A 19,770-nucleotide genomic window follows, 5' to 3' on the forward strand; every position below is an offset into this window, starting at 1 on the left:
CCCAGGCTAGAGTGCAGTGGCGCGATCTCGGCTCACTGCAAGCTCCGCCTCCTGGGTTCACGCCATTCTCCTGCTGCAGCCTCCCGAGTAGCTGGGACTATAGGCGCCTGCCACCACGCCTGGCTAATTTTTTTTTTTTTTGCATTTTAATAGAGACGGGGTTTCACCATGTTAGCCAGCATGGTCTCCATCTCCTGACCTCGTGATCTGCCCGTCTCGGCCTCCCAAAGTGCTGGGATTACAGGCATGAGCCACCGCACCCGGCCTCAACATCCTTTTATGATAAAAACTCAACAAATTAGGTACAGGAAAAAAGTAGCTTAACACAATAAAGGCCTTTTATCACAAGCACACAGATATCACACTCACCAGTGAAAATTTGAAAGCTTTTTCTCTAAGATCAGGAACAAAATAAGGATGCCCATTGTTATGGTTTGAATATATGTGTTCCCCCTAAAACCCATATACTGAAACCTAACCCCCAAAGTGATGGTATTAGGAGGTAGGGCCTTTTGGAAGTGGTTATGTCCTAAGGGCTCCACCCTCATTAGTAGGATTAATGTCCTTATAAGATAGGCCCAGAGGAGTTTGTTTGCCCCTTTCACCAGGTAAGGATATATAGAAGGTGCCATCTATGAGGAGTGAACCCTCACCAGACATTAAATTTTCTAGTGCCTTGGTCTTGGACTTTCCAGCCTCCAGACATGTAAGCAACAAATTTCTATTATTTATAAATTAGCCAGTCTAAGTTATTTTGCCATAGCGGCCCAAATAGACTAAGACAGAAATTTGTACTGAGAAGTGGAGTGCTGCTATAACAAATACCTAAAAATGTCAAAGCACCTTTGGATCTGGATAATCAGTAGAGGCTAGAAAAATGGGGTGGTGCATGCTACAAAAAGCCTACATTGGCGTGGTGACTTATGTCTGTAATCCCATCTACTCAGGAAGCTGAGGTAGGAGGATCACTGGAGCCCAGGAATTCAAGGCTGCAGTGAGCTATGACTGTGGCACTGCATACAAGCCTGGGTGACAGAGCAAGATCCTATCTCAAAAAAGAAAAAAAAAAGCCTATATTACCGCAAACTGAGCATTAAGGGTGATTCTGGTGAGGACTCAGTAGAAAAGGAGAGATATAGAAAAAGTCTCAGTCTTACTAGAGATTACCTAAGAGGTTGTGAAGAGAATGTGGGTAGAAATAAGGATGGTAGGAGGTATACCGATAGGTCCAGAAAGAAATAAGGAACACACTATTGGAAAAGGGAGGAAAAGCAATCCTTATTATAAAGCAGAAAATATTTCGGCTAAATTGTGTTTGTGTCCTGGTGTTTTGTGGAAGGAGAAACTTGTGAGTGATCAAATACGATATTTGTCAAAAGAAATCTAAGCATAGTTTTGAAGGAGCAGCATGGCTTTTCTTGAAGGCTTATAGTAAAATATGAGAAAAGAAAAACCAGTTAAAGATGGAATTTATAATATAAAAAAGGATGCATAACTCAATTATTTGGAAAATTCTCAGCATGGCCATATTTCAAAGAATAAAAAAGCATGTTCAGGAGAGAATACCAAGGGTGTTGCCAAGCCACCTTTTGATGAGATTACTATGTATCAGTGGAAGTCAGGTGTTTTTTATCAAGAAAATGGAAAAATGATCCTGAAGCCTTTTTGGAAATCATCAGGACCACCACTCCCATCATAGACCCAGAGCATTAAGGCTTAGGGTCAGAAGTATGTCAAAAGAGGGGCCTCAGGTACTGGTAGGACCTCCACACTCACTACCTGGCACTATCTAAAGTCTCTGCTCCCCACATTCTGGCACAATACTCCTCAGTCATCCCAGGTGTGATTCTAGAGACCCCAAGTGTAGTTAGGGCTCCAGTGGCCATCCCTCTGGAGGACATACACAGGAAGTCTTGGTAGTGTTTGTGTAGTGCCATCTCCACTGGCTGGCAGAGTACATGAGCTGTGGGGGCATGTCTGTCTCCGCCTAGAATTCAAAGGGTGGAGGCCCCTGGAGCCTCAGGCACAGGACCCAGGCCGCGTGCCACCCCGAAGGCAAAGCTACCACAGACAGCCTCCACTAGGGCAGTGCCTAATGGAGCTGTGAGACTCTAACAGTCTTGGGGCTCAGTGGTGACCCTGTACCCACAGCTCTTCTGGGCATTACCCCAATGGGAACTCTCTGCAGTGGCCCTGCCCCTGCATGGCTTACTACCTGTGCCCTCATAAGTTCATTTATGTCTGTGCAATTAATTCTTATTTCATTTGTGTCCACTGCATTTTGGATGAAAGTCTTTCTTCTATTTCTATGCTATAAAGGGTCCTGGAAACACTCACTCCATTCAGTTTGAAACTTGTGTAAGCAATATACTAGTCCATTCTCATATCACTATAAAAACTACCTAACATTGGGTAATTTACAAGAAAAGAAGTTTAATTGACTTATAATTCCACAGGCTTTACAGGAAACATGACTGAGCAGGCCTCAGGAAACTTAACAATCATGGCAGAAGGTGAAGGGGAAGCAGGCACATCTTACACAGCTGGAGAAGGAGGAAGAGAGTGAAGAGGGAGATGCTACATACCTTTAAACAACTGGATCTTGTGAGAACTCACTATCATGAGACCAGAAAGGGGGAAATCCACTCCCATGATCCAATCATCTCCCACCAGGCCCCTCCTTCTACATGAGATTTGAGCAAGTGTGTATTCTTAAAGTATTACTAGTTCAGAGGGCTGGGCGCAATGGCTCATGCCTGTAATGCCAGCACTTTGGGAGGCCGAGGCAGGTGGATCACGAGGTCAAGAGATCAAGACTATCCTGGCTAACATGGTGAAACCCTGTCTCTACTAAAAATGCAAAAAATTAGCTGGACGTTGTGGCGGGTGCCTGTAGTCCCAACTACTTGGGAGGCTGAGGCAGGAGAATCACTTGAACCCAGGAGACGGAGGTTGCAGTGAGCCAAGATCACACCACTGCACTCCAGCCTGGGAGACAGAGAGAGACTCCATCTAAAAAAAAAAAAAAAAAATGTTTAGAATACCTGATATAATCCTATCCACAAGTCACTGGGATTGTACTTTTGTTGTAGACACAAATTCCAACCAAAACCTTATAGTAGAGACTTTACACATGCATCAGGAATCAGAAATCTGTCTAATAATGAGGCTGAGAGGGTATTGTGTGGTTAGTTTATTACAGTCACAAATATTAGATTGGCAGACAGTAAAATTCTCCATTGGCACGCAGAACAGAACTATTTCATAAGGGTTTGATCAATGTTTTCCCCTGAGTTTAAAAACATACTTCCCAGTGAGGACATTGACAAATCTCCAGTGTTTTCTCATACAGTGCATAATTTCTGAAATATTTACATTAATACCATGGTATCTATTCAAATTTAACCTAGTATGGCTAACCATTGTTTCAGAATTGAGAATTTACAATGGTGTTGAGTTTATGCAATATGAAGACAGTATCCTCAAAATTGTATTTTAGTTTTTAAAAATTGGAATCCTTTCTTGGGAAGACAAAATCAAAACAACCAGCCAAAGTCGATTGTCGATTAAGATGAATCATAAGTACCTTAAAAACAACGTTTGGTTATCTATTTAATAAAAATGACAATAGAATATTTTAAAGTAATTATAGAGGAAGGTAACATGGTTATAAGAAAACTTAGTTCTTTCATCTATGTTCTTTGTTTCCCTCTTTGGGTGTATTTATATATATAATATATATTCATGTATATTTAAATCAAGGACGTGATAGAGGCAAAACAATGCAGATTAAGTTATTCTTGTGATATATGAAATCTCTGCTATCAGGCATATTATACAGAAGGTAAATATATCCTCTTATTACCCCTTGAGGAGAGCTTGAAGATCAATTTCTCATTTAAAAACTTTTTTTGTTTTGAAATAATTGTAGATTCACAGGAGGCTGCAAAGAAATGTACAGAAAAGTTCTATTTACTCTTCACCCAGCCTCCCACAGTGTTGACAACTTATTCAACCACAGAACAGTATCAAAACCAAGAAATTGATATTGGTACAATTTACAGAGTTTATTCAGATTTTAAATGTTATACATGCATGTATTTGTGTGTGTATGTGTGTGTGTGTGTAGCTTTATGCAATTTTATCACATGTGTAGCCTTGTGTAACCACCACTGCAATCAACATATTCAACTGTATCATCACCACAATACTCCTTCATGTTGTTTTTTCTCCTTTCCACTCCTATTTCCTGGCAACCACAAATCTCTCCTCCATCTCTACAATTATGCTATTTAATGAGTATTACACAAATAAAATCATGTGGTATGTGAGCTTTTAAGATTGGCTTTCTTTTCATTCAGCATAATGCCCTTGAGATCCATCCAAGTTGTTACATGTATCAATAATTAATTCTTTCTTTAATTGCTGAGTATTTTTTAACCATCCATCTACTGAAGAGCATTTGAATAGTTTCCAGTTTTTGACTATTATGAATAAAGCTGCTAGGAACATTCATGTACAAGTTCCTGCATGAAAATAACTTTTCAATTCTCTGGGATAAATGCCAAGAGTTCAATTGTTGGATCATATGGTATGTCCATTTTTAGATTTGAAAGAACTTGCCAATTTTTCAGAGTGGCTGTACCATTTTACATTCCCACTAGCAATGTATGAATAATCCAGTTTCACCACATCCTCACCAGCATTTGGTGTTATCACTATCTTTCATTCTGTTCATTAGCCATTCTGACAGGTGTGTTGTGATATCTCATTGTACTTTTAAATTCCATTTATTTAATGGCTAATGATATTAAACATCTGTTCGTATGCTTATTTGCCATCTGTATATCATCACTGATTAAGTCTCTATGCATATTGTTTGTCAATTTCTTAATTAAATTACTTGTTTTGATATTGAGTTTTGAGAGTTATTTACAGATACAAAGCCTTTATTGGATATAGAATTCATCCTTTCATTCTTCTAGTAGAATCTTTTGTAGGCAAAATTTTAAAATTTTGTTGAGGTCCAATTTATCAATTTTTCATTCCATCAATCCTGTTATTTTGTGTCAATTCTAAGAAATTTGCTTAGTCTTACTTAGGTCTCAAAGATTTTTTCCTATATATATTTTTAGAAGTTTTGTAGTTTTACATTTTATGCTTATGTTCATTATCCATTTTGAGTTAATTTTAATACAAAGTATGAAAATTAGGTCAGGGTTGATTTTTTTTTTGCTAATGGATATCCAGTTTGTTCAGCCCCATTTATTGAATTGCTTTTGCTTCTTTGTCAGAAATTATTTGGACATATTTGTGGGGATATATTAAACTGGTGCAAAAGTTATTGCAGTTTTTGCTACACTTTTAATGACAAAAGCCACAGTTATTTTTGCACCAATCTAAAATTTCTGGGTTTTATATTATATTCCATTGATCTATTTGTATGTCCCTCGGTAATTTATCATTTTAATACAGAGAGAGCCAAATTCTAGTTTTGCAGTAATATTGGCAGTAAAATTTCACAAGCTCTGTTTTTGCTTATGAACAAATCCTTTAAAATTGAGTCAAATTTTGGCAAATTTTTGCACATTTTATTACTTCTTTTCAGAGTCACTACTAAAACTATGGCAAATGAAAATGTTCTTTCTGAAAATCTATAACTTTCTGTAACTTAAAGCTTTCTGTTTTCCCATCTTCTTTTAAATTATAGATCAGATGCTTTAAAGAAAAAAAGCATTAACTTTTTATCTTGATAAAAAAGCACACACCCTTATATACCCAGGTTTATTTCTCTGTTACTGTTTTTCCTAGAATAGTTTCAACCACTCATGCTAATAATAAGTTTTAACCAGAGTAACTAGATTCCGCTCACAGAAAACACTGGGAGGTAAATAATTGAGAAATGCCACACACTAGAATTTAAGCCAACTAGCAAAGCTTATGAATGCACAACTTTTTACAGACTCAAATTTCTTTTTACATCTTAATGTGTCAAAAAGCAAATGTCTGTTAACATGACCAAAGACATAGTCACCCTATAGCATATAAAAAATATGAAGTGAATGTATGACAGCTTTAAATTATGCTCAATAATCATTTTTAGTATTCTACTTCATCTAGAAATTATCTAGCAATCAAAAATTATTCATTAATTGGTTTAATTTGATTCAAATCTAAGTGTTTAATTTACCTAAGAATATTGCAAATCATGTTCAAGCTACAAAACATATAGTAGAAGTAAAACATTTGTCAGAAGATGATATTTAATAAAATACGAATCTACATTTTTCATAATCTTACAGATTATGTAGGAGTGTTGGCTTGTTTGATTGGTAAACCAAAAGATGTTTAAGAAGTTCACATTAAATAGTCTCTTCATGAAAGAAAACAATCTTATAAAAATAAAATGTAAATTTTATTATACTTAATAAAAATTTGAGAAAAAGACCTAGAGATTTCCTCTTTCTTTCTTAAAACTGTTTTTTCCTTTTCTTTGAGACAGAGTCTTGCTCTATAGCCCAGCCTGGAGTGCAGTGGTGCAATCTTGGCTCACTGCAACATCTGCCTCCTGGGTTCAAGCAACTCTCCTGTCTCAGCCTCCCAAGTGGCTGGGATTACAGGTGTGCACCACCACACTTGGCTAATTTTTGTGTTTAGCAGAGACGGAGTTTCACCATGTTGACCAGGCTGGTCTCGAACTCCTGGCATCAAGTGATCCACCCACCTTGGTCTCCCAAAGTGGTGGGATTAGGCCGGGCGCGGTGGCTCAAGCCTGTAATCCCAGCACTTTGGGAGGCCGAGGCGGGTGGATCACGAGGTCAGGAGATCGAGACCATCCTGGCTAACACGGTGAAACCCCGTCTCTACTAAAAATACAAAAAACTAGCAGGGCGAGGTGGCGGGGGCCTGTAGTCCCAGCTACTCCGGAGGCTGAGGCAGGAGAATGGTGTAAACCCAGGAGGTGGAGCTTGCAGTGAGCCAAGATCACGCCACTGCACTGCAGCCTGGGTGACAGAGCAAGACTCCATCTCAAAAAAAAAAAAAAAAAAGAAAAAATACAAAGTGGTGGGATTACAGGCATGAGCCACTGCACCCAACCTTAAATCTAAATTATCAAACCAATCTAAACTGTCCAAAGATTCATCTTAATTAAGTAAACATTAATTCTTAAAATGTTTCTGAGCTAGACATTTCTGTAAGAATTTTGTAAATATAGAGCACATTTAAAGTATTAGAAGTTCATTTAAACATTTTCTGTTATTTATAGTACTGTTAGATTCATATGTTATTATCTATAAATTAATCACAACTGACCTCCTCAGAGATATATTATGATCAGATTTAGTATTACCCTTCATGGGTAGGAAATTATTTTATACTTTACATGAGAGAGAAATAACTTTCTAATTTACAGAAAAACGTAAGATATATGGAGAGTTTATTGCTTCAGTTCTACAGCTTCTACCACAGGTCGAGTGTAAACATACAAATACAAAACTCTGTTGGTCTAAATATGAAAGAATTGTTCTCCTTCACAATAGGCACAAAATTCTTAATTGATTTGATTTTGCAAATAGACAAGCAAAAAGCCTAAACGAACCAGTTTCTCTGCTTCTCACCCAACAGAGAACAGTACTTCACCATCTACCCAGTAGAGATCACCAAATGGCCAAACAATAAAAACAAATTCCCAATTGTTGCTGCCACCAAATGAAAATAACTTTTTGTCATGTGCAACACAAAAATCAATAGCAAGAAGAAAATTAAAGCTACAGAAATAGAATCAGCAAAGTTGAAGTTCCCTTGCTGCCTGGGATTCTTCTGGCAGCCAAGAAAAATATGCCTGGGCTTAAATAGACTTGAGGTGCATTTTTCCAGGATCACAGTTTACTTGTCTCCATTAGGTGAGTCAATCTGGACATCTCCATGCACCCTCCAAAACTGTCGATATATAATTTCAAACCATGTGAAATCATAACACTCAGGCAAATATAAAGTGAACAAGTATCAAAGATTTTATTTGACTTATTAATAAATGAGAGAACCATTAAGATGTCATGATTGGGTCAAACACCATTTTAAAACATAGAATATTGATAGGATGATAAACTTCCTGGATTAGATACAAGGTGGGTAATGTCTCATGGAGCCATAAAACTTTGAGGTTATCTCTCTACTGGACAGAAATTATCTGCATCTAGACCAGACAAAAATCTACATGTTAATATGCAACTTTGCTAAATCTGGAACCTTAAACAACTAGTAACAGTGAGTTGAACGACTTACTAACCTGGGTCCCCTAGTCCAGGGATCAGCAATTTACAGCCCGTGGGACAATCTGGCCATGCTTACTTGTTTGTGTATCGTGTATGGGTGCTTTCATGCTACAAGGGCAAAGTTGAGGACTTGTGAAACAGACCATATGGCCCACAAAGCCAAAAATATTTGTTATCTTGACCATTACAGAAGAAGTTTTCTCACCATTGCCCTAGGCAATTCTTGAGTTGCCTGCACCTTCTTATGAGATTGAAACTATGTGCCCCATAACTCTTTTTGCATTACTTCTAAGTTTCAGATAATTTTTCTAATACTGCTTTGATTCCGCCTTGGTAGAAATGCTCTCCCACTTTTGGGTTCATGCATTTGTTTATATCCCTCTTACAACATTGTATTATGGTATTATGATCTTTACTAGATTTCAGCTTATTGAGAAGATTTCATTTATCTTCATATCTGCTATAGTACTTAGCACGGGCCTTGAAAATAGTAAATATTCAACAAATCTTTGCTGAAATTAATGGAATCAAAACAAAAATGTGAATGTGAAGGCTCGGGGAAGCCTGGAGGTTAGCATTGTTTAGGGAGGATTGCAAAGATAGTTGGCTGGGGGAGTAAATGAAGTCTTATAAAAAATTATGAAAATGTAAAAATATTGCTAATTCTTCTGCTGAATTTATTTATCTTCAAGGATCCAATCACTTACCTACAATGTGCCATAGTGCCTCCATCTCTGTGATATGAATATAATTTGTCAGTTACCTATCTGGAATATGTCATAGTTGGTTCATGTTGCTATGAAGAAATACCAAAAACTGGGTAATTTATAAAGAAAAAGGGTTTATTTGGCTCATAGTTCTGCAGATTGGACGAGGAGCATGGCACCAGAATCTGCCTTTGGTGAGGTCCTCAGGCTGCTTCCACTCATGGCAGAAGGTGAAGGGGAATTCAGCCTGTGCAGAGATCACATGGTGAGAGCAGAGGCAGGAGAGAAGAAGTAGGTGCCAGACTCCATTTAACAATCAACAACCAGCTCTCACTGGAACTAATAGAGTAAAAACTCACTCATTACTCAGAAGACTGAACTAAGCCATTCACGATCTGCCCCATGGCCCCAAAACCCCCATTAGGCCCCTCCTCCAACACTGGGGATCAAATTTCAGCATGAGATTTGGAGGATCAAATACCCAAACTATAGCAGAATGTCATTAGACCCATGAAATATAACTTGCATTTTATTGTTCTTACTAGAAATTAGCACATTTGGTCAATAAAAGTTTAGCCAGTATTGACAATGCCAAAATGTTGAAAAGTATTTTTATGTAATAATGTTTCAATTAAAGAAATGTAACCATGTTGTGACAAATACTTTGTTACTTTCATATGTAACATATAATTTAGAATATATACAATTGACTTTATATTTGTTCACTTTATATTTACCTTGAACAATGTGAGGGTTAAGAACCTGACCCCTACACATACAGTTTAAAATCTGCAAATAACTTATGACTTCTCCAAAATTTAACTGCTAATACCCTACTGTTGACAGGAAGCCTACTGATAACAGTCGATAAACACAAATTTTGTATGTTATATGTATTATATATGGTATTCTTACAATAAAGTAAGCTAGAGAAAAGAATATTAAAATTATCAGACAGATTAAATATATTTACTGTTCATTAAGTGGAAGTGGATCATCTAAAAAGTCTTTGATTTGTTTTTCTAAGACCTGCCAAGCGGGCACAAAAGAACCAGCGGGTAGGCAAGTGTAGGAGCAAAACTGCAAGTTTATTTTTGGTCACCTAAGGTGTGGGGAAGAAGTCTGTCGGCCTCCGGCAAAGAAGGCCGGCAGAGTCCCCCGTGGGGCTCTCAGACCGAGTTCCTGCAGTCCCGACAAACCGACAGGAGTGGGGCTGGGAAGTCCGAGTGGGACCCTGGCCAAGAGCGGCTTTTCTAGGAGTGGGAGGGCAATAGGTGGGGCACGGGCGTGTCGGGGGGCGTTCCACAGGTGCGACCAGGTGAATCTTGGTCTCTTCAGATTGACGTCACCTGGCACATGCCCAGTTGGTCTGCACCCTCCCTGGGCGCCGGCTGCATTTTCGCGGGCGCGGGAAAAGCTGGTGAAGAAGAACCCGGAAGCGCACCATCTTGCCTCCGTTCGTCCAAACAGTCTTCATCTTTGCCATCTTCTTGTGAGTAGGCTGAACAGAAGAAGGAAGAAGAGGGGTTGGTTTTGCTATCTCATGGGTGGCAGAGTTGTAAGAAGTGGAGGAGGTGGAAGGGGAGGGAGGCAGGAGAGGCAGGAACTCTCAGTGTAACTTCTGTGGAAAAAAAATCCACATGTAAGTGAACCTGTGTAGTTCAAAATTATGTTGTTCATAATTGAAGTTTGAATGACGAAATTCTGGGTTTTCCAGGATATTTGGGTGGTATATGAAGACAAGTAGGCTGAATGTTACCTTGACTGCCCTAAAGTTTCAAGTCATCATGCAAATTGTATTCAGGAAATATCTGAATTAATTTGAAATATGATTTTGTCCTATCATGAAAGGGAAGGAAGTGGATAAACAGCAAATGCTTTCATTTTTAGCTTATAAATGAGTAGTTCAAGCATAGTCTTACTGCCATTAGCAGGCTTTGACCCTGGCTCATCTGACATTGAATCAAATGTATCTGTAAATAAACTCTCAAATTAGGAAATATATTATTTCAGCTTGAGATATTTGTAAAATCTCTGGGTTTTCCTAAAATACAATAATTTTAAGCATACTTAAAATATTTTACTGCCTTTCCAAGTTTACCTGAGCCTCTATTTTTCTGTAAAGGGTTTTAAAATTTTTTGGTATGAAGGATTGTTTAGCTAATGGAAGATACTATTGTTTTAAAAAGTAATTAAGGCCGGGCGCGGTGGCTCAAGCCTGTAATCCTAGCACTTTGGGAGGCCGAGACGGGCGGATCACAAGGTCAGGAGATCGAGACCACCCTGGCTAATACGGTGAAACCCCGTCTCTACTAAAGAATACAAAAAAAAAAAAAAAAAAAAAAAACTAGCCGGGCGACGAGGCGGGCGCCTGTAGTCCCAGCTACTTGGGAGGCGGAGGCAGGAGAATGGCGTAAACCTGAGGAGCTTGCAGTGAGCTGAGATCCAGCCACCACACTCCAGCCTGGGCGACAGAGCCAGACTTCGTCTCAAAAAAAAAAAAAAAAAAAAACAAAAACAAAAACAAAAAAAAAAAAACAAAAAAACAAAAAAAAGTAATTAAATGGGCTAGTCATTTCAGATATTTAAGTGAGAATGCAATTTAGTTGATTTCACAGTTAACAATTTAACATCAATAGTTTTCTCCATGGGCTTGTCTGAAACAAATGAATACCAATTAAAATATGACATTTCCACTAGGGCTTAGAACATCATTTTTCTAATTATGGTATAAATCTCTCAGTGGAAAATAATCTTCATCTATAAAGAAATAATTCCCAGCAGAAATCTTATATCTTGTAGAACACCAATTATTATACATTTCCCAATACCTTTGCCAGGGGAAGTATGCATCAGTCAGTGAATTAAAATCATGGCATTTAAAGGAAAGATAAACTATATTGGAAGCAGGTAAAAGCATTGAGTACATGAAATAGCTCATTCAACTTTATGTCTTGATTTTGTTTCACTAAATTGGGGGTGTTTTTATATCTGTTTTCTGCTATTGGGTAAGATTGAATGAGCTTTATTTCATAAAGAGTAATGCACTCTTATACTCTTATTCCCTCTCATTTAGTTTGCCAGCTGTATAAAATGGACTTACTGCTCATGACATAATTTGAATGGTAATATAATCTATAGCCCTTAGACTATTGGCAAGGCTTACATGTTATGATTTAATTGGACATCAACAAGGCTATATATATATAACAAAAACAAACAAACAAAAACAAGGCCATTTAATTCATGCTGATGACAATAGCTTAATTATTTGTATGGTGGTTTGTAAAAATTAGTTGGCTGAAACGAATTAACCTTCATGCCATAATCCATTCATCTCACTCACTTGGACATGGAATATGGGTTCTTCATTAAAATAAAAGTATATTACATTTATTTACGAAATCTACTTTAAAACATTTAGAAACATCAGAAATTTATTACTCACAATTCTGGAAGCTGGGAAGTCCAAAATCAAGGCAACAGCAGATTGTCATTTTCTGGTGAGAGCCTGTACCTCATAGATGGCTCCTTCTATGTGTCCCACATGGCAGCAGGGAAAAGGGGATCCTGCAAATCTCTTTTATAAGAGCCCTCTTTTATTCATGAGCCCTCATGATCTAATAATCTCCCAAAGATCCCATCTCTTAATACTATCACAGTGATGATGAAGTTTCAACATACAAGTTTTGAGGAAATATCAACATTCAGACCACAGTAATTTGTCTATGCTTTCTGGGCATTTATGTTTCAGCTGGAAAGGTTAGAATGCATCAGGAAACAAGCCAGGAAGGGACTGTGGATCCAGAAGAAGGTACGATCCTGAGGGAAGTGGGCAGGGAAAGCCCTGGGGAGGTAGTGCGTCCGTTCCTAGTGTTCAAGGCATGGCAGGATGTGAAGGTGCATGGGCAGGCAGAGAGTTGGCAGAAAGCATCAAGAAAGGCATGGGTTGGGAAGAAGACAAGGTGTGGTAAGAGGCAGTGAATAAAGAGTCCCACTGGAGTAGATTCCTTGGAGAGGAGCCAGGCGCTAAAGGGCTATTTCTGATACAGGAAACAGAGCATCCCACAAGTGTCACTCTGGGTATGGGGAATCTATGGGCATTTAGTGGTTTTTTTTTCTTTAAAAAAGAGAAAACCTCCTATTTTAGGTACATGTGAAGGTTTGTTACATAGGTAAATTTGTGTCGTGGGAATTTGTTATACAGATTATTTCATCACCCAGTTATTAAGCCCAGTACCCAATAGCTATCTTTTCTGCTCCTTTCCCTCTTCTCACCCTCCAGCCTCAAGTAGACCCCAGTGTCTGTTGTTTCCTTCCTTGTATTCATAACTTCTTGTCATTTAGCTGCCACTTGTGAGTGAGAACATGCGATATTTCGTTTTCTGTTCCTGTGTTAGTTTGCTAAAGGTAATAGCCTCCAGCTCCATCCGTGTTCCCACAAAAGACATGATCTCATTCTTTTTCATGGCTGCATAGTATTCCATGGTGTATATGCACCACATTTTCTTTATCCAGGTTGTCATTGATGGGAATTTAGGTTGATTGCATGTCTTTACTATTGTGAATAGTACTGCAATGAACATTTGTGTGCATGTGTCTTTATGGTAGAATGAATGATTTATATTCCTCTGGGTATATACCCAGTAATGGGGTTGCTGGGTCAAATGGTAGTTCTGCTTTTAGCTCTTTGAGGCATCACCATACTGCTTTCCACACGGTGGAACTAATTTACACTCCCACCAACAGTGTAAGTTTCCTTTTCTTCCCAACCTCACCACCATCTGTTATTTTTTGACATTTTAATAGTCATTCTGACTGGTGCGAGGTGGTATCTTATTGTGGTTTTGATTTGCATTTTTCTAATCATCAGTGATATTGAGTTTTTTTCATATGCTTGTTGTCCACATATACGTCTTCTTTTGAAAAGTGTCTGTTCATGTCCTTTGCCCAGTTTATTATTATTATTATTATACTTTGTTTTTTTTTTTTTTTGAGATTGAATCTCTCTCTGTTCCCCAGGCTGGAGTACAGTGGCATGATTTCAGCTCACTGCAACCTCCGCCTCCCAGGTTCAAGTGATTCTCCTGTCCGAGCCTCCTGAGTAGCTGGGATTACAGGCACCTGCCACCATGCCCAGCTAATTTTTGTATGTTTAGTAGAGACAGGGATTTGCCATGTTAGCAAGGCTGGTCTCAAACTCCTGACCTAAGGTGATCTGCCTGCCTGGGACTTCCAAAGTGCTGGGATTACAGGTGTGAGCCACCGCACCCGTCCCTTTGCCCACTTTTTAATGGGGTTGTTCGTTTTTGTCTTGTAAATTTGTTTAAGTTCCTTATAGATGCTGGAAATTAGACCTTTGTCAGACGCAGAGTTTGCAAATATTTTCTCCCATTCTGTAGATTGCCTGTTTACTCTGTTGATAGTTTCTTTTGCTGCGCAGAAGCTCTTAAGTTTAATTAGATCCTGCTTGTCAATTTTTGTTTTTGTTGCAATTGCTTTTGGTGTCTTTGTTATGAAATCTTTGCCCTTCCCAATGTCCAGAATGGTATTGCCTAGATTGTCTTTCAGGGTTTTTAATGAAATCTACTTTGAATAAGTAGAAATATAAATTGTATTATAAATACAAATTTGCATTCTGACTATAATAAGTATAAATAAAATCTAATTGATTATTAGATAAACAATAATAAAAACTCCCAAATAATAATTATATCTCTGCATTAATCAGCTTTAAGTCAATGTTTGGCATATCACCATCACAGACAGTTATTAATTCCATTTATACATGTCACTGGGTATTACTCAAAGGAAGTAAGACAAAATGGTTCTTGCCTCTAGATGTTTATAAGCTATGAAAATCACCACTGACACAGACCTGAATGCTTCTTTACATCAAATGTTTTCATAATGTCTCAGAATTGGAAGAGAAGTCATCTAGTCCAACTTCCCACTCACTGCAGAAATCTGACCTGTATTTTGACTAATACGCAGTGTCCCATGGGAAAAAATGGGCTTTGCAGTCAGACCTGAATTCAGATCCCAGTTTTACAATTCATTAGCTGTGTTACTTAACATTACTTAACATGACTCTTTATCTCCTAATCAGTAGAATAAAAATAATGATGATGTTTACCTAGGCTAGTATTTATTGAAGTAGTCATTATGTGCTAGGCTTTTTTTTTTTTTTTTTGTACATAGTAAGCACTTACATTTTAACCACCCTTCCTTGTTTGTCATATTTAGGGTTTCCTAAGCAATATGTGTTAATTTATACACATAAATTATGTTTAGCATAACATAAAATACTTTTCCCTTGCCAGGTACAGATCAATAGGCCAGTAGCTACAAGAAGTAAGAGCTGAAGTTTGTCTTTAGCATACTCGGCTTTGCCTTCTCACAAACACCAAACAGATGAGAGAGGAAAAAAGTAATTTTGGTCTAAAGCAGAGGTCTCTAGACTTTTAATTGCAGGCTCCTAACCTGGAGCAAACCCCCCAAATTTAGTTATAGGTAATATACATTAATTACTGTACTATTATGTTCATTGTAAAACATGATAAAAATTAGAAGTTGTAAAACAAGATGAAAAAAAATCTAAATACAAGAAACTGCTAGCCGGAATATACAAACAACTCTTAAATCTCAACAATAAAATGACAAATACTCCAATCTAAAAATGGGCAAAGGAACTGATTTTTGACCAAAGTGCCAAGAATACATAATGGGGAAAGAATAGTCTTGCCAATAAATGTGTTTGAAAACTGAATATCCATATGTATGAAAATAGACCCTATCTCACACATTATACAAAAACCAACTCAAATTGAATTAAAGACTTAATTGTAAGATCTCAAACTATCAAACTACTAGAAGAACACGTAGCAGAAGAGCTCTATGACAATGAAGCAAGATTCATTGGTCTGGGCACTGAATTCTGGATATGAACCCAAAGCACAGGCAAAAAAAGCAAAAATAGACACATGGGATTACACCAAACTGAAAAACTTCTGCACAGTAAAGTAAACAATCAACGGAGTGAGGAGACAACCTACATAATGGGAGAAAATATTTGCAAAGTATATATCTGATAAGGAATTAATACCCAAAATATAAAGGGACTAAAGCAGCTCAATAGCAGGAAAACAAATAATCTGATTTTAAAACGAGGAAAGACCTTTTGCGGGTGGAGGCGAGTTCGGAGAGGACTCCCTGAAGGCATAGGGCACACTAGGAGAGTATAAGTGGTGGGTCGCTACCCGCCCACCCCCAAATGCCACACACCGCCCCTCTACCTCATGCGAATCTTTGCACCTAATCATGTCGTCTGGAAGTCCAGCTTCTGGTACTTCGTATCTCAATTAAACAAGATGAAGAAGTTTTCAGGGGAGATTGCCTACTCTGGGCGGGTGTTTGAGAAGTCCCCTCTACGGGTGAAGAACTTCCGCATCTGGCTGCGCTGTGACTACCTGAGCCGCACCTACAACCTTTATCGGGAATACCAGCACCTGACCACCGCAGGCGCTGTCACCCAGTGCTACCGAGTCTTGAGCGCCCGGCACTGCGACCAGGCCCACTCCATCCAGATCATGAAGGTGGAGGAAGATCGCAGCGGGCCAAGTGCAGCCGCCGTCCTTTAAGCAGTTCCACGACTCCAAAGTCAAGTTCCCGCTGCCCCACCGGGTCCTGCGCCATCAGCACAAGCCACGCTTCACCACCAAGAGGCCCAAAACCTTCTTCTAGATGCAGGGCCCTCGCCCAGCTGTGCCCCAAATAAAATCGGGAAGGCCAAAAAATAAAAATAAAAAAATAAAAAAATAAATAAATAAATAAATAAATAAATAAATAAATAGAGAAAGGGCCTGAATACATATATCTCAAGAGAACACAGGCAAATAGGTCAACAGGTATATGAAAAAATGTTCAGGCTGGGCGCGGTGGCTCAAGCCTGTAATCCCGGCACTTTGGGAGGCCGAGACGGGCGGATCACGAGGTCGGGAGATCGAGACCATCCTGGCTAACATGGTGAAACCCCGTCTCTACTAAAAAATACAAAAAACTAGCCGGGCGCGGTGGCAGGCACCTGTAGTCCCAGCTACTCAGGAGGCTGAGGCAGGAGAATGGCGTGAACCCGGGAGGCGGAGCTTGCAGTGAGCTGAGATCCGGCCACTGCACTCCAGCCTGGGCGACAGAGCGAGACTCCGTCTCAAAAAAAAAAAAAAACGAAAAAATGTTCAACATCACTAATCAGGGATATGCAAATTAAAACCACAATGAGATATCACCTAAGACGTATTAGAATAGCTGCTATCAGAAAGACAAAAGATAAATGTTGGCGACTATGTGGGAAAAAAGAGAACCATTGCAAACTGTGGGTGGTAATGTAAATTTAGTGCAGCCATGATAAAAAAAACAGTACAGAGATTCCCCCCAAAATTAAAAATAGAGCTACAATATGATCTGCCAATTCCACTTCTGCCTATATAGCCAAAGGAATTGGAAACAAGATCGTGAAGAGAGAATACTCACTCCAATGTTTATTGCAGGATTATTCACAATAGCCAAGATAAGGAATCAACTTAATTGTCTATCAACAGATGAATGGATATATGGAATATATACACAATGGAATACTATTCAGCCATTAAAAATAAGATAATCCTGTCATTTACAGTAACATGGATGAACTTGGAGGAAATTTTGTTAAGTGAAATAAACCAGACACAGAAAGACAAATACCACATGATTGTACTCAAATGAAGTATCTAAAAAAGTTGATCTCATAGAACTAGAAAGTACAATGGTTGTTACCAGAGTCAGGGTGGTTGCGAGAGGGAGCTGGGATGATGTTGGTCAAAGAACACAAAATTGTCAGGGGAAGTAAGTTCAGAAGATCTATTGTACAACATGGTGAATATAGTTAACAATAATATGTTGTATTCTTGAAAAATACTAAGAGAGTGAATGTCAAATGTTCTCGCCACAAAAAGTACTACTATGTAAGGTACTGTGTATGTTAATTAGCTAGATTTAGTCACTCCATAGTGTATATAAACTTCAAAACATTATTTTGGGCCAGGCGTGGTGGCTCATGCCTGTAATCCCAGCACTTTGGAAGCCGAGGTGGGTGGATCACCTGAGGTCAGGAGTTCAAGACCAGCCTGGCCAACATGGTGAAACCCCGTCTCTACTAAAAATACAAAAATTAGCTGGGCATGGTGGCACGTGCCTTTAGTCCCAGCTAATCGGGAGGCTGAGGCAGGAGAATTGCTTGAACCTGGGAGGCGGAGGTTGCAGTGAGCTAAAATCGCTCCACTGCACTCCAGCCTGAGCCACAGAGCGAGACTCTGTCTCAAAAGACAAAAACAAAAAACCTCATTTTGTACATAATAAATACATACAATTTTATTTGCCAATTAAAAAATAAAATAGTAAAAATAAAAATGAAGTATGTACTTTTTTTTTTTTAATGGAAGCTTCCTCTGTCACCCAGGCTGGAGTGCAATGGCACGATCTAGGCTCACTGCAACCTCCACCTCCTGGGTTCAAGAGATTCTCCTGCCTCAGCCTCCAGAGTAGCTGAGATTACAGGCGCCTGCCACCACGCCTGGCTAATTTGTGTATTTTTAGTAGAGACGGGGTTTCACCATGTTGGCCAGGCTGGTCTTGAACTCCTGACCTTAGGTGATCCGCCCACCTTGGCCTCCCAAAGTTCTGGGATTACAGGCTTTAGCCACCGTGCCTGGCCAAAGTATACACTTTGTAATGTCCAAAGAATTTGGATAGATATTTCTTCAAATAAGACATATAAATGGCTAATAAACACATGAAAAAGTTCTCAACATCTTTAGTCATCAGAGGAATATCAATCAAACTCACAATGTGATACCACTGTGCACGTATTAGGTGGATATAATCAAATAAATGGAAAATAACAAGTGTTGGTGAGAATGTGAAGAGATGTAAACCCTCATACATTCTTGGTAGAAATGTAAAGCAGTGCAGTTGTTACGGAAAATAGTCTGGTAGTTCCTCAAATGGTTAAACACAGAGTTACCCTGTGGTTCAGAAATTTTACTCCTAAGGTGTACAGTTGACCCTTGAACAGCATCAGTTTGAACTGCCCAAGTCCACTTATATGCAGAATTTTTTTTCAATAAAAGTTTCAATGAATGTTCTTGCTCCTCCACCTCCTCTTCACCTCTTCCAACTCTGCCACTCCAAGACAGGAAGACCAACCCCTCTTCTTCCTTGTCTTCCTCCTCAGCTTACTCATGTGAAGATGATGAGGATGAAGACTTTTATGATAATCTACTTCCACTTAATGATAGCAAATATATTTTTTCTCCCTTATAATTTTCCCAATAACATTCTTTTTCCAGCTTACTTTATTGTAATAATACAGTATATAATATATATCACATAGAAAGTTTGTGATAATCAACTGTTATCAGCAAGGCTTCCTCAACAATAGGCTACTAGTAGTCAAGTTTTCAGGGAGTTGAAAGTTATTTGTAGATTTTTGACTGTGCAGGGGGTCAGCACTCTTAAACCCCATGTTGTTTAAGGATGTATGCTCAAGAGAATTGAAAACATTTGTACTAACAAAGACTTTTTGCATCAATGCTCATAGCAGCATTAACCATACTACCCCAAAATGGAAACAACCCAAGTTTTCATCAGCTGATAAATGGATAATCAAAATGTGGTATATCCGTGCAATTAAATATTTTTGGCATTGAAACAATGAAGTAGTGATATATGCTACAACATGGATGAAACTTGAA

General features: G+C 38.6%; 1 pseudogene; it reads left to right on the plus strand.

Annotated features, from left to right (window-relative positions):
- Positions 1 to 12,751: 12,751 nt before the first annotated feature.
- LOC111536684 lies at positions 12,752 to 16,767 on the plus strand (annotated as a pseudogene).
- The last annotated feature ends 3,003 nt before the right edge of the window (positions 16,768 to 19,770 follow it).

The sequence above is a fragment of the Piliocolobus tephrosceles genome, chromosome 12 (genome assembly GCF_002776525.5).
Source record: "Piliocolobus tephrosceles isolate RC106 chromosome 12, ASM277652v3, whole genome shotgun sequence".
Taxonomy (NCBI): domain Eukaryota; kingdom Metazoa; phylum Chordata; class Mammalia; order Primates; family Cercopithecidae; genus Piliocolobus; species Piliocolobus tephrosceles.